Source organism: Anomaloglossus baeobatrachus, chromosome 11 (genome assembly GCF_048569485.1).
Source record: "Anomaloglossus baeobatrachus isolate aAnoBae1 chromosome 11, aAnoBae1.hap1, whole genome shotgun sequence".
Classification (NCBI taxonomy): Eukaryota; Metazoa; Chordata; class Amphibia; order Anura; family Aromobatidae; genus Anomaloglossus; species Anomaloglossus baeobatrachus.
Window position 1 is genome coordinate 132,196,533 of NC_134363.1, and position 15,845 is coordinate 132,212,377.

Below are 15,845 nucleotides of genomic sequence, written 5' to 3' on the forward strand. Positions count from 1 at the left end.
TACGGAAAAAAAAGTCACGCTAAAAATTGAGCAGGGATGCCGATCCGTTATGTGCATCCCTGATCAGCGCTCGGCGGGACGCACGGACTGATGCGATACAAAAAGCGTCGGGGATACGGAAAAAAAAGTATCGCATCTGTCCGTGCGTCCCGTTGAGCGCCGATCAGCATCCCTGCTCAATTTTTGGCGTGACTTTTTTTTTTTTCCGTATCCCCAGCACTTTTTGTATCTCATCCGACCGTGCCTCCTGCAGCGGCCGATCAGTGCACTGCGTCTGTGCGTTTGAAAAGTCAAATGGCGTTCCTTGTCTTCTGAGCCACGCCATGCGCACAAACAATTGATTTCCACCACATATGAGGTATCTGCGTACTCGGGAAAAATTGCACAATACGTTTTATGGTGCATTTTTTCCTGATACCGTTGTAAAAAGAAAAAAAAAAGCTACCTTGTTGCTGCAAAAATTTAAAAAAAAATAAATAATTTTCACGGTTCAACGTTATCAACTTTCAGTGGAGCCCCTGGGGGTACAAGGGGCCCACTAAACATCTAGATAAATTCCTTGAGGGGTCTAGTTCCAAAATGGGGTAATTTGTGGGGGAGCTCCACTGTTTAGGCACCATAGAGGGGTCTAAAAACGTGACATGGCGTCCGCTAATGATTCCAACCAATTTTGCTGTCAAATGGTGCCCTTCTCTTCTGAGCCACGCCATGCGCCCAACAATTACTTTCCACCACATGTGAGGTATCTGCGCACTCAGGAGAAATTGCACAATACGTTTTATGGTGCATTTTTTCCTGATACCCTTGTGAAAAAAAAAGCTACCTGGTTCAAGTAACAGTTCTGTGGTAAAACAAAAGAAAATTGTATTCATGGCTCAACATAATCAACTTCTGTGGAGCCCCTTGGGGCTCACTAAACATCTAGATAAACTCCTTGAGGGGTTTAGTTTCCAAAATGGGGTCACTTGTGGGGGAACTCCACTGTTTAGGCACCTCAGGGAGTCTCCAAACGTGACATGGTATCCGCTAATGATTCAAACAAATTTTGCTGTCAAATGGTGCTCCTTCTCTTCTGAGCCCCGCCATGCGCCCAAACAATTACTTTCCACCACATATGAGGTATCATCGTACTCAGGAAAAAATGCACTATAAATTTCATGGTGTATTTTTTCCTGATACCCTTGTGGAAAAAAAAGCTACTTAGTTGAAGCAACAGTTTTGTGCTAAAAAAAAAACAAATCTTTTCACAGCTCAACTTTATAAACTTCTGTGAAGCCCCCAGGTGTTCAAAGTGCTCACCAAACATCTAGAAAAATTATTTGAGGGCTCTAGTTTCCAAAATGGGGTCACTTGTGGGGGAGCACCATTGTTTAGGCACCTCAGGGGGTCTTCAAACCTGACATGGCATCCGCTAATGAGTGCAGTTAATTTTGCGTTCAAAAATTCAAATGGCACTCCTTCCCTTTCGAGCTCTGCCGTGTGCCCAAACATTTGATTTCCACCACATATGAGGTATCTGCATACTCAGGAGAAAATGGACAATACATTGTATGGTGCACTTTCTCTTTTCTCCCTTGTGAAAATGAAAATGTCATGGCTAAAGTAACATTTTTGTGTTAAAAAGTAAAATTTTCATTTTTTCCTTCCACATTGCTTTGGTTCCTGTGAAGCACTTAAAGGGTTAATAAACTTCTTGGATGTGGTTTTGAGCAGAGTGAGGGGTGCAGTTTTTAGAATGGGGTCACTTTTGGGTATTTTCTGTCACCTCGGCCTCTCAAAGTCACTTCAAATGTGACGTGGTCCCTAAAAAAATTATTTTGTAAATCTTGTTGGAAAAATTAGAAATTGCTGATGAACTTTGACCCCTTCTAACTTCCTAACGAAAAAAAAATTTCTTTCGAAAATTGATGTAAAGTAGACAAGTGGGAAATGTTATTTAGTAACTATTTTTTGTGACATATCTCTCAGATTTATGGGCATAAATTTTCAAAGTTTGAAAATTGCGATATTTTCAAAATTTTTGCAAAATTTCCTAAATTTTCACAAACAAACGCAAAAAGTATCAGCCTAAATTTACCACTGACATGAAGTACAATATGTCACGAAAAAAACAGTCTCAGAATCGCCAGGATCCGTTGAAGCGTTCCAGAGTTATAACCTGTCAAAGTGACACTGGTCAGAATTGCAAAAAATGGCCCGGTCATTAGGGTGTTTTAGTGACCGGGGGTGAAGGGGTTAATGGATGAGGCTCTTGATTTCTGGTTTTGCACCAGTTGCAATATCCTAGACCAGTGATGGCGAACCTATGGCACGCGTGCTGTCGCCCGATGCTGCAGCTTTGGTCTGCTAGTGCAGTGGCGCCGGCAGATCAAATCTGTGTTGGAGCGGAGGAGACATTTCTCCTCTGCTCTGACACTCCTCCTCCCCCAGGCTGCAGTGGGTTGCCTAGGAGACGGAGGAGCGTCAGAGAGCAGCGCCGGCGCCGTCTGCTGGCCGCGTGGGAATTGAAGACCCAGCAGCGCGCAGCGGGGGAGCGTGTGCAGGTAAGTTGTGTTGCTTTTTTTTTTTTTTTTTTTTTAATAACTCGTGTGCGGCAGCGCCAGCATGGGGTGGGAGAGGGGGAACGCACATGGCAGCGTGGGGTGGGAGAGGGGGAACGCACATGTCAGCGTGGGGTGGGAGAGGGGGAATGCACATGTCAGCGTGGGGTGGGAGAGGGGGAACACACATGTCAGCGTGGGGTGGGAGAGGGGGAACGCACATGGCAGCGTGGGGTGGGAGAGGGGGAACGCACATGTCAGCGTGGGGTGGGAGAGGGGGAACGCACATGTCAGCGTGGGGTGGGAGAGGGGGAACGCACATGTCAGCGTGGGGTGGGAGAGGGGGAACGCACATGGCAGCGTGGGGTGGGAGAGGGGGAACGCACATGGCAGCGTGGGGTGGGAGAGGGGGAACGCACATGGCAGCGTGGGGGAGGGGGAACGCACATGCCAGGGTGGGGGTGGGGGAATGCACATGGCAGCGTGGGGTGGGGGAATGCACATGGCAGCGTGGGGTGTGGGTGGGGGAATGCACATGGCAGGGTGGGGGAACGCACATGCCAGCGTGGGGTGGGGGTGGGGGAATGCACATGGCAGGGTGGGGGAACGCACATGCCAGCGTGGGGTGGGAGAACACACATGCCAGCATGGGGGGGGAACATGCATGCCAGCATGGGGGGGGATGACATGCATGCTAGGATGGGGGGGAAACATGCATGCCAGGATGGGGAAACATGCATGGCAGGATGGAGGAAACATGCATGGCAGGATGGAGGAAACATGCATGCCAGTGTAACGGGGGCAGGGGGCCCCTCAGGGGTTGTAGTCGCGGGCTCCCGCCCAAGGGGCGGCAGGCTGACCCCCGGCCCGGCCGTCACTGTTAGATCAGAGGTGTTGTTTGTGGGGCAGAGTGTGGGTGGCAGGGACACTTCCATGTGGGCAATTTGCTTCTCGGTGACACCCTTTCCTCTCGGCTCACAGGCCTCTTCACCACTCCCAGTAAAGAGCCACAGACAGGCAGTTGATGAACCAAGAAACATTTTATTGAACACAGCTTCCGCTCTTCTTTACACCTTTCAGCATCAAGTCACTTCGGATTACAGGTTAAACTTCTTGCTGACGGTTTCCTCTTTCCCCGGTAACTTTCCCTCACCTGCAGGGGACATGCGTTAACTCCCTAGTAGCTGCACACTGAACCCTGTTTCACTGTAGGGCAGATCTAGCACAAACTACCGGCTCCGGATAAGTTCTCACCTTTCCACTTCTTTGTCGGGGAACTGCTTTACTTGTTTTCTACGGGCGTTCCCATTTACCTTCACTTCTTTGGCAGGGCACTACCCTTCGCCTGCAGGGGCCACTTGTTATCCCCCTGATAGCTGCACTGCACTGTAGTACACACTACCGGCTTTGGGACTAGTCTTGACTCTTCCACTTTTTCTGCCACTGCACCACTTCCACACTCTGCCCCGTCACCTCAGACTTCTTTCTCCAGTCACATCTCACTGCACACTGGACTCTGCATTCAGAGCCCTTCCTTCCCCACCTAGGCTGCCCTGCCCCTTCATTCCCTGCCACTGTTACCAGGGGAACCACTGCTCTACACTGGCACCTAGTGGGGAAACAGTTTATGACAGGTAACATTTTACCATTAACATTTACAATTTGCCACCATACTACTGTGGCGTCTTCAGGGGGGGAAAAACCGCTCCTTCACTACCAGGGGTCCGTCTACCCCTTACATTCCTCCCCTCTTTAACCTCAGCCTCCTGGCGAGGTTCGTACCTGCAAAACAACACATGTAGGAAAACACACACACTGGCACACAAGTTTGGTGCCCGGAGTCCCTCCAGGGAAGCTCCCGGTCTTAGTCGCACATCTGCCCGGAGGCCCTCCTCAGGCGCTCCCGGTCTTAGCTGACCTTCTGCCCGGAGGCTATTTCCAAGCGCTCCCGGTCTTTGGGTGGGCAGAAAACAACAAGACAACAAGATTCCTTCTTAACAGTCATGGAAGGAGTCCACGCACAGTTCTGCATTAAGTTCCTCCCGGGTTCAGTACTTTTAACGTTACTGTAACTGGAAACATTCACCGGCTTTCAACAGTACCGGTTTTCAACGGCAAACAAATCACTCTCTTCCGGACGATTACCTTTTCCGCGTCCTACGGGCACCAGCGCGCCCGCTACGGCTTGCTTGTCTGTCCTGGCCTCCATTTTGTGTAGCACAGGTAACTGGAACTGTTGCTTCTGCTGCTGGGATTGCAATTTGCAATGGCGCCGGGGAAGGTGGAGGCAGTTCTTCTTTTCCCGCTTTAGCACACACTCCGCCCCCGGCTTCACCCACCAGGTCGGCGCAGCGTTGGCGACGCCTTTTCTTTCTTGCGGCGGCGCCCACGTCTCTAGACCTCTGCAGCTTCTTGGGGCAGGTACCTCCCCTCTTTGGGCGGTGCACTCCGGGCTTCTTCCTCCCAGGCCAGCCCAGCGCTTTTCGTTTGGCGCCAACTTTTCGCGCCTCCGCTGAGTCCATGAGGACGGCCGCCATCTTGTGGCCTGTTCAGCACGTCAGGCACCACTTGATCTTCCTCACAGTCTCTGGTCGGGGTTTCTTGCATGCAGGCTTGATCCTGCCGACTACGCCAGTTTGTAACGGGGGCAGGGGGCGCCTCAGGGGTTGTAGTCGCGGTCTCCCGCCCAAGGGGCGGCAGGCTGACCCCCGGCCCAGCCGTCACTGTTAGATCAGAGGTGTTGTTTGTGGGGCAGAGTGTGGGTGGCAGGGACACTTCCATGTGGGCAATTTGCTTCTCGATGACACCTTTTTCTCTCGGCTCACAGGCCTCTTCACCACTCCCAGTAAAGAGCCACAGACAGGCAGTTGATGAACCAAGAAACATTTTATTGAACACAGCTTCCACTCTTCTTTACACCTTTCAGCATCAAGTCACTTTGGTTTACAGGTTAAACTTCTTGCTGACGGTTTCCTCTTTCCCCGGTAACTTTCCCTTGCCTGCAGGGGACATGCGTTAACCCCCTAGTAGCTGCACACTGAACCCTGTTTCACTGTAGGGCAGATCTAGCACAAACTACCGGCTCCGGATAAGTTCTCACCTTTCCACTTCTTTGCCGGGGAACTGCTTTACTTGTTTTCTACGGGTGTTCCCATTTACCTTCACTTCTTTGTCAGGGCACTACCCTTCGCCTGCAGGGGCCACTTGTTATCCCCCTGATAGCTGCACTGCACTGTAGTACACACTACCGGCTTTGGGACTAGTCTTGACTCTTCCACTTCTTCTGCCACTGCACCACTTCCACACTCTGCCCCGTCACCTCAGACTTCTTTCTCCAGTCACATCTCACTGCACACTGGTCTCTGCATTCAGAACCCTTCCTTCCCCACCTAGGCTGCCCTGCCCCTTCCTTCCCTGCCACTGTTACCAGGGGAACCACTGCTCTACACTGGCACCTAGTGGGGAAACAGTTTATGACAGGTAACATTTTACCATTAACATTTACAATTTGCCACCATACTACTGTGGCGTCTTCAGGGGGGGAAAAACCGCTCCTTCACTACCAGGGGTCCGACTACCCCTTACACCAGAATGGAGGAAACATGCATGCCAGGATGGGGAAACATGCATGCCAGGATGGGGGAAACATGCATGCCAGGATGGAGGAAACATGCATGCCAGGATGGGGGAAACATGCATGCCAGGATGGAGGAAACATGCATGCCAGGATGGAGGAAACATGCATGCCAGGATGGGGAAACATGCATGCCAGGATGGAGGAAACATGCATGCCAGGATGGGGAAACATGCATGCCAGGATGGGGAAACATGCATGCCAGGATGGGAAAAACATGCATGCCAGGATGGAGGAAACATGCATGGCAGGATGGAGGAAACATGCATGCCAGGATGGGAAAACATGCATGCCAGGATGGTGAAAACATGCATGCCAGGATGGAGGAAACATGCATGGCAGGATGGAGGAAACATGCATGCCAGGATGGGGAAAACATGCATGCCAGGATGGAGGAAAACATGCATGCCAGGATGGAGGAAACGTGCATGGCAGGATGGAGGAAACGTGCATGGCAGGATGGAGGAAACATGCATGCCAGGATGGAGGAAAACATGCATGCCAGGATGGAGGAAACATGCATGGCAGGATGGAGGAAACATGCATGGCAGGATGGAGGAAAACATGCATGCCAGGATGGAGGAAAACATGCATGCCAGGATGGAGGAAAACATGCATGCCAGGATGGTGAAAACATGCATGGCAGGATGGAGGAAACATGCATGGCAGGATGGAGGAAACATGCATGCCAGGATGTGGCAAACATGCATGGCAGGATGGAGGAAAACATGCATGCCAGGATGGAGGAAAACATGCATGCCAGGATGGAGGAAAACATGCATGCCAGGATGGAGGAAACATGCATGCAAGGATGGAGGAAAACATGCATGCCAGGATGGTGAAAACATGCATGGCAGGATGGAGGAAACATGCATGGCAGGATGGAGGAAACATGCATGCCAGGATGGGGCAAACATGCATGGCAGGATGGAGGAAAACATGCATGCCAGGATGGAGGAAAACATGCATGCCAGGATGGAGGAAAACATGCATGCCAGGATGGAGGAAACATGCATGGCAGGATGGAGGAAAACATGCATGCCAGGATGGAGGAAAACATGCATGCCAGGATGGAGGAAACATGCATGCCAGGATGGAGGAAACATGCATGCCAGGATGGAGGAAAACATGCATGCCAGGATGGGGAAAACATGCATGCCAGGATGGAGGAAACATGCATGGCAGGATGGAGGAAACATGCATGGCAGGATGGAGGAAACATGCATGCCAGGATGGGGAAAAATGCATGGCAGGATGGAGGAAACTTGCATGGCAGGATGGAGGAAACATGCATGGCAGGATGGAGGAAACATGCATGCCAGGATGGAGGAAACATGCATGCCAGGATGGAGGAAACATGCATGCCAGGATGGGAAAACATGCATGCCAGGATGGTGAAAACATGCATGCCAGGATGGAGGAAACATGCATGGCAGGATGGAGGAAACGTGCATGGCAGGATGGAGGAAAACATGCCTGCCAGGATGGAGGAAACATGCATGCCAGGATGGGGAAAACATGCATGCCAGGATGGAGGAAAACATGCATGCCAGGATGGAGGAAATGTGCATGGCAGGATGGAGGAAACGTGCATGGCAGGATGGAGGAAACGTGCATGCCAGGATGGAGGAAAACATGCATGCCAGGATGGAGGAAACATGCATGCCAGGATGGAGGAAACATGCATGCCAGGATGGAGGAAACATGCATGGCAGGATGGAGGAAACATGCATGGCAGGATGGAGGAAAACATGCATGCCAGGATGGAGGAAAACATGCATGCCAGGATGGAGGAAAACATGCATGCCAGGATGGTGAAAACATGCATGGCAGGATGGAGGAAACATGCATGGCAGGATGGAGGAAACATGCATGCCAGGATGGGGCAAACATGCATGGCAGGATGGAGGAAAACATGCATGCCAGGATGGAGGAAAACATGCATGCCAGGATGGAGGAAACATGCATGCCAGGATGGAGGAAACATGCATGCCAGGATGGAGGAAAACATGCATGCCAGGATGGGGAAAACATGCATGCCAGGATGGAGGAAACATGCATGGCAGGATGGAGGAAACATGCATGCCAGGATGGAGGAAACATGCATGCCAGGATAGGGAAACATGCATGGCAGGATGGAGGAAAACATGCATGCCAGGATGGAGGAAACATGCATGCCAGGATGGAGGAAACATGCATGCCAGGATGGGGAAAACATGCATGCCAGGATGGAGGAAAACATGCATGCCAGGATGGAGGAAACATGCATGCCAGGATGGGGAAAACATGCATGGCAGGATGGAGGAAACATGCATGCCAGGATGGAGGAAAACATGCATGCCAGGATGGGGGAAACATGCATGCCAGGATGGTGAAAACATGCATGCCAGGCTGGAGGAAACATGCATGGCAGGATGGAGGAAACATGCATGCCAGGATGGAGGAAAACATGCATGCCAGGATGGAGGAAACATGCATGCCAGGATGGAGGAAACATGCATGCCAGGATGGAGGAAACATGCATGGCAGGATGGAGGAAAACATGCATGCCAGGATGGAGGAAACATGCATGCCAGGATGGAGGAAAACATGCATGCCAGGATGGAGGAAACATGCATGCCAGGATGGAGGAAACATGCATGCCAGGATGGAGGAAACATGCATGCCAGGATGGAGGAAACGTGCATGGCAGGATGGAGGAAACATGCATGCCAGGATGGAGGAAAACATGCATGGCAGGATGGAGGAAAACATGCATGCCAGGATGGAGGAAAACATGCATGCCAGGATGGAGGAAACATGCATGGCAGGATGGAGGAAACATGCATGCCAGGATGGAGGAAAACATGCATGGCAGGATGGAGGAAACATGCATGCCAGGATGGAGGAAACATGCATGCCAGGATGGAGGAAAACATGCATGCCAGGATGGAGGAAACATGCATGGCAGGATGGAGGAAAACATGCATGGCAGGATGGAGGAAACATGCATGCCAGGATGGAGGAAACATGCATGCCAGGATGGAGGAAAACATGCATGCCAGGATGGAGGAAACATGCATGCCAGGATGGAGGAAACATGCATGGCAGGATGGAGGTAAACATGCATGCCAGGATGGAGGAAAACATGCGTGCCAGGATGGAGGAAAACATGCATGCCAGGATGGAGGAAAAACATGCATGCCAGGATGGAGGAAAACATGCATGGCAGGATGGAGGAAAACATGCATGCCAGGATGGAGGAAAACATGCATGGCAGGATGGAGGAAAACATGCATGCCAGGATGGAGGAAAACATGCATGCCAGGATGGAGGAAAACATGCATGCCAGGATGGAGGAAACATGCATGCCAGGATGGTGAAAACATGCATGGCAGGATGGAGGAAACATGCATGCCAGGATGGAGGTAAACATGCATGCCAGGATGGAGGAAAACATGCATGCCAGGATGGAGGAAAACATGCATGCCAGGATGGTGAAAACATGCATGGCAGGATGGAGGAAAACATGCATGCCAGGATGGAGGAAAACATGCATGCCAGGATGGAGGAAAACATGCATGCCAGGATGGAGGAAACATGCATGCCAGGATGGTGAAAACATGCATGGCAGGATGGAGGAAACATGCATGCCAGGATGGGGCAAACATGCATGCCAGGATGGAGGAAACATGCATGGCAGGATGGAGGAAACATGCATGCCAGGATGGAGGAAACATGCATGCCAGGATGGAGGAAACATGCATGGCAGGATGGAGGAAACATGCATGGCAGGATGGAGGAAACATGCATGCCAGGATGGAGGAAACATGCATGCCAGGATGGAGGAAACATGCATGGCAGGATGGAGGAAACATGCATGCCAGGATGGAGGAAACATGCATGGCAGGATGGGGAAAACATGCATGCCAGGATGGAGGAAACATGCATGCCAGGATGGGGAAAACATGCATGGCAGGATGGAGGAAACATGCATGGCAGGATGGAGGAAACATGCATGCCAGGATGGGGCAAACATGCATGCCAGGATGGAGGAAACATGCATGGCAGGATGGAGGAAACATGCATGCCAGGATGGAGGAAACATGCATGCCAGGATGGAGGAAACATGCATGGCAGGATGGAGGAAACATGCATGCCAGGATGGGGAAAACATGCATGCCAGGATGGAGGAAACATGCATGCCAGGATGGAGGAAACATGCATGGCAGGATGGAGGAAACATGCATGCCAGGATGGAGGAAACATGCATGGCAGGATGGGGAAAACATGCATGCCAGGATGGAGGAAACATGCATGCCAGGATGGGGAAAACATGCATGTCAGGATGGGGAAACATGCATGCCAGGATGGAGGAAACATGCCACGATAGGGTACATTAACCAGGAAGGGGTACATTTACCTGGATGGGGTAAATTAACCAGGATTGGGAACATTTACCAGGAATGGGGTACATGCTGGGATGGGGGAACATTTACAAGGATGGGCAATATGTCAGGATGGGGTACATTTACCAGCATGGGGGAACATGCAAGAATGGGTAACATTTACCAGGATGGAGGACATTTACCAGGATGGGGCCATGATGGGGACAAATATACCAGAATGTAGGAAATCTATATCAGGATGGGGGACATGTTTACCAGGAAGTGGCCGAGGAAGGGGGACAGAACTACACAATGAAAGGGGAGGGGAGCCACTCGCACGTCTTTATGGGATTTCAGGATGTTCAGACTTTGAAATGTAGATGTGGATTACAGGGTGAAATCTGATTGCATTCCAGGCTAACATCTCTGTCTAATATGCTGCAATTTTTTTCCAGAAAGATCAATCCAACTGCTGTGTCTGGAAAGGGCAGGGGCTCAGCTTCAATGTGTGGTAAGCATGAGCGTGATGCCCCCTGCTGAAGAGAAGATGGCAACGGTAAGATTAAAATCAATTCTTTATATAATAGGATTGGTTGGCACCTCGGAAACAAAATTGGGTTTAGGGCTACAGTTTGGGCACTTGGCCTGTAAAAGGTTCGCCATGACTGTCCTAGACTGACCGTGTATAAGGAGGTGTTGCAGGTCAGACTGGACATAGTAGGGTTTGCCAAAAACAGTCACATCTCCCCCCCAGAGTCTAATGCAAGGAATAGGGCAAATGTCTCAAGTCTTTGGATATTGATTGTTTCTGTGAAGGTCTAGACCCTGTCTCCCTCTTCCTACATCACATCCTCGGTCAGCAGTGCTACTGAGGCTGTACACCGTATACCCGGAGCTGACATCACTCCTTCCTCTCCATCATGGACTGTTCTTCACGTAAATTCTTCCACCTTTTTTTTTTACAAGGCCTGTCACTGGTAACAAGAAGCAGATTTTCAGAAATGCTACATTCATGTGGTTACACTTCTAATGCAAAGTGTCAACGCAATTTCCCCTTCGTTTGGGCTATCTTATGAGAAGACGATGAGGAGGTGTGGTCCGGGGACGGTGGCGAGCAAAGTGCAGAAGAGGGGAAAACCTAACATTGCCTCAAGGGTTAGATGTCACCGTGATACTTTCTGCTAGGTATATTGGAGTTGATGTACCGGGTAATACCGACCCGGACTCTGGAGCTTTGAGAACGTTGTCCTTTATTTTTTAAAAATGAAGTTTTTATTGTTCGTTTTGCTGCTGGGATTGGTAAGTCAAGATTTTTATTTATTCTTTAGACGTTTCATTGCAGACATGAATACAAGACACACAGGTGTATCTCAATAAATTAGAATCATCAAAAAGTTAACTTATTTCTGTAATTCAATACAAAAAGGGAAACGCATATATTATATAGAGTCATCATACACAGAGGGATCTATTCCTATATATTATATAGAGTTATTACACACAGAGGGATCTATTCCTATATATTATATAGAGTCATTACACACAGAGGGATCTATTCCTACATATTATATAGAGTCATTACACACAGAGGGATCTATTTCTAAATATTATATAGTCATTACACACAGAGGGATCTATTCCTATATATTATATAGAGTCATTACACACAGAGGAATCTATTCCTATATATTATATACAGTCATTACACACAGAGGGATCTATTCCTATATATTATATAGAGTCATTACACACAGAGGGATCTATTTCTATATATTATATAGAGTCATTACACACAAAGGGATCTATTCCTATATATTATATAGAGTCATTACACACAGAGGGATCTATTTATATATATTATATAGAGTTATTACACACAGAGGGATCTATTCCTATATATTATATAGAGTCATTACACACAGAGGGATCTATTTCTATATATTATATAGAGTCATTACACACAAAGGGATCTATTCCTATATATTATATAGAGTCATTACACACAGAGGGATCTATTTCTATATATTATATAGAGTCATTACACACAGAGGGATCTATTTCTATATATTATATAGAGTCATTACACACAGAGGGATCTATTCCTATGTATTATATAGAGTCATTAAACACAGAGGGATCTATTTCTATATATTATATAGAGTCATTACACACCGGGGGATCTATTTCAAGTGTTTATTTCTGTTAATGTTGATGATTATGGCTTACAGCCAATGAAAACCCAAAAGTCATTATCTCAGAAAATTAGAATATTATATAAGACCAAGTGAAAAAATGATTTTGCACTCAGAAATGTTGGCGCCTACTGAAAAGTCTGTACAGTAAATGTCTCAATACTTGGTCGGGCTCCTTTTGCAAGAATTACTGCATCAATGTGGCATGGCATGGAGGTGATCAGCCTGTGGCACTGCTGAGGTGTTATGGAAGCCCAGGTTGCTTTCATAGCAGCCTTCAGCTCGTCTGCATTGTTGGCTCTGGTGTCTCTCACAATCTCACAGATTCTCTATGGGGTTTAGGTCAGGGGAGTTTTCTGGCCAATCAAGCACAGTGATACTGTGGTTAGTAAACCAGGTATTGGTACTTTTGGCAGTGTGGACACACACCCACTTGGCTAAAATGACTAGATTTATATAAAGGAAAGAGGAGGCCATATCTCGGGAACCGAGAGGAACAGGAACAAAAGAAAAACAGTGCCGAATTCAGGAGAGCAGCGGCATTCACACCAGGTAACTAATTACAGATATGATACAAAATGAAGCTGATTGTTGAAAAGTAATTAAACAAAACAAATAGTGCAAAATTTAGGAGCAAAATATTGGCATGCATAGAATAAGGAAGAAGAGCATGGCAAGTATATCATGGCAAAGTCTAGTTCTGTAGATTGGAAGGAACTCCAGAGCACCAGGACTATAGCACTCAGGGGTCATAACTGTTCACTAAACACAAGTGTTATTGTATTGCTTCTGTGATGTCTGTTATTAGGAAGTAAACTTTATATTATTTATGATCATCTGAGAATCCAGATTGCAGGGTCTCATTGATGCCAGAATAAAGATTATTTACTGCACCTTTATTAAGTGGGCTGCACAAGATTAGAAAAACATGGCTGCTTGCCTTCAAGAAACAGCGCCACACCTGTGAACAGGATGTTTGTAGTATGGCATTTAAACTTTCACAAGATCTGAGCGGCAGTGCTATACTCATATGTTTTTCTAATCCTGTCAACCTCCTTTAGGGTTCGCTCACACTAGCATATATCTCGGATGAGTGGAAGCCGATAAAAAAAGGGATTGCACTTGGACCAATGTTATTCAATGTGACTGTCACGGGTGACATAGTCATGTGGTTTCTGGCAATAGAAGGTCACAGCGTTTGGATGCGCAAAATTCTCTTTGACTTTCTATTTGTCCTGCTGTCAGTATTCATTGTACTAGGTCGCTTTCCTGCTGGATTCATCTCTCTCCCTTTAGGACCCAGCGGAGCTCTCCTACCATCCAGCTGCTGATCATCAGTATTCTCCTAGTGTTTAAATACTCCCATCTTCCCTGGACTGGTGCTGGTGATATATTCAGTTCATTGAAGCTCTGGTTGCAAGCAAGTGGCTTGCTCTCATCTGTGGTATTGTTACTGTTAATTTGCTGAACTACTACCTGAGTCATCTGTAGATAAGTAGTTCATGCTTTTTCCCTGTGTGTCTTCCTTGTGTCTTCTCTAGTGTTTAGTGGGGTTGACAAAGAGCTCATTCCACCCATTCCCTATTTAGGGTCCAGCACTAAGGATATCAAGGGTCAGGTTTCCTGCTTGGCGCAAAGGTGCGGAACCCATCTAAGGTAGTGGACCCCAGAGACCAGCAGTAGATTCTGTTAGGGGTCACCACCTTCCCTTCTACTGTTCGCTTGGTACTTCCTCGTACCTAGAATGATAGAGGTAGCTAGTTCAGATCTGCGATTTATTTCTCAGCTGCATTAGGCCTGAGGAAAAAAAATCACAGCATTCTATTGATGCGAGAGAAAAAATTGGGTGCGGAATGGACCATGCTAGTAGCATTAGTCCTACTTTTCTGGATGAAAATCGGACCGTTTTTTATACAGTAGTGTGCATAAAGCCTAAGGCTATGTTCACACACTGCGTTTTTCACCTGCGTTTTTGGTCCGTTTTTGGTCCGTTTTTGCTGCAGAAATTTCTTGAGAAATTCTTGTAACCTTTCTGCAGACATTCCCCAGCAAAACCTATGGCAAAAAAAATTAGCTGTGCGCACACTGCGTTTTTTTCTTAAGAAAATTCTTTCAGTAGATTTTCTTAAGAAAAAGAATGAGCATGTCACTTCTTTTCTGCAGCTAACTGCGTTTTTTGCCATATATAATTGGCACAATACAATAACGCAGGGAGCAACCAGCGGTAAAAACGCACCGAAAACGCACCAAAAACGCACCGAAAACGCACCAAAAACGCACCGAAAACGCGGCAAAAACGCAGGTGCGTTTTTGGTGCGTTTTTTAACACAGGTGCACTCTTAAGAAATTTCTTAAGAAATTTCTTAAGAAAAATCATTTTTCTAGTGTGAACATAGCCTAAACATGATGGTGCCTGCTGTAAACAGGAAATGAAATGGAGAAGTAAAGTCAATGAGATTTATAGAAAATGTCAGGCTGGTGCACTTCCTTGCCTAGTGGTGGTCCACCTTCTCTTGATGGGTGGGTATCCCTGGTGTAGGACCTCCTCCTCTTCTGTGGATAGAAGGACCGCCTTCTCTTGATGGGTGGTTATCTCTGGTGTAGGACCTCCACCTCTTCTGTAGATAGAAGGATCACCTTTTCTTGATGGGTAGGTATCTCTGGTGTAGGACCTCCACATCTTCTGTGGATAGAAGGACCGCCTTCTCTTGATGGGTGGTTATCCCTGGTGTAGGACCTCCACCTCTTCTGTGGATAGAAGGACCACCTTCTCTTGATGGATGGTTATCTCTGGTGTAGGACCTCCACCTCTTCTGTAGATAGAAGGATCACCTTTTCTTGATGGGTAGGTATCCCTGGTGTAGGACCTCCACCTCTTCTGTGGATAGAAGGACCGCCTTCTCTTGATGGGTGGTTATCCCTGGTGTAGGACCTCCACCTCTTCTGTGGATAGAATGACCGCCTTCTCTTGATGGGTGGTTATCTCTGGTGTAGGACCTCCACCTCTTCTGTAGATAGAAGGATCACCTTTTCTTGATGGATGGGTATCTCTGGTATAGGACCTCCACCTCTTCTGTGAATAGAAGGACCGCCTTCTCTTGATGGGTGGGTT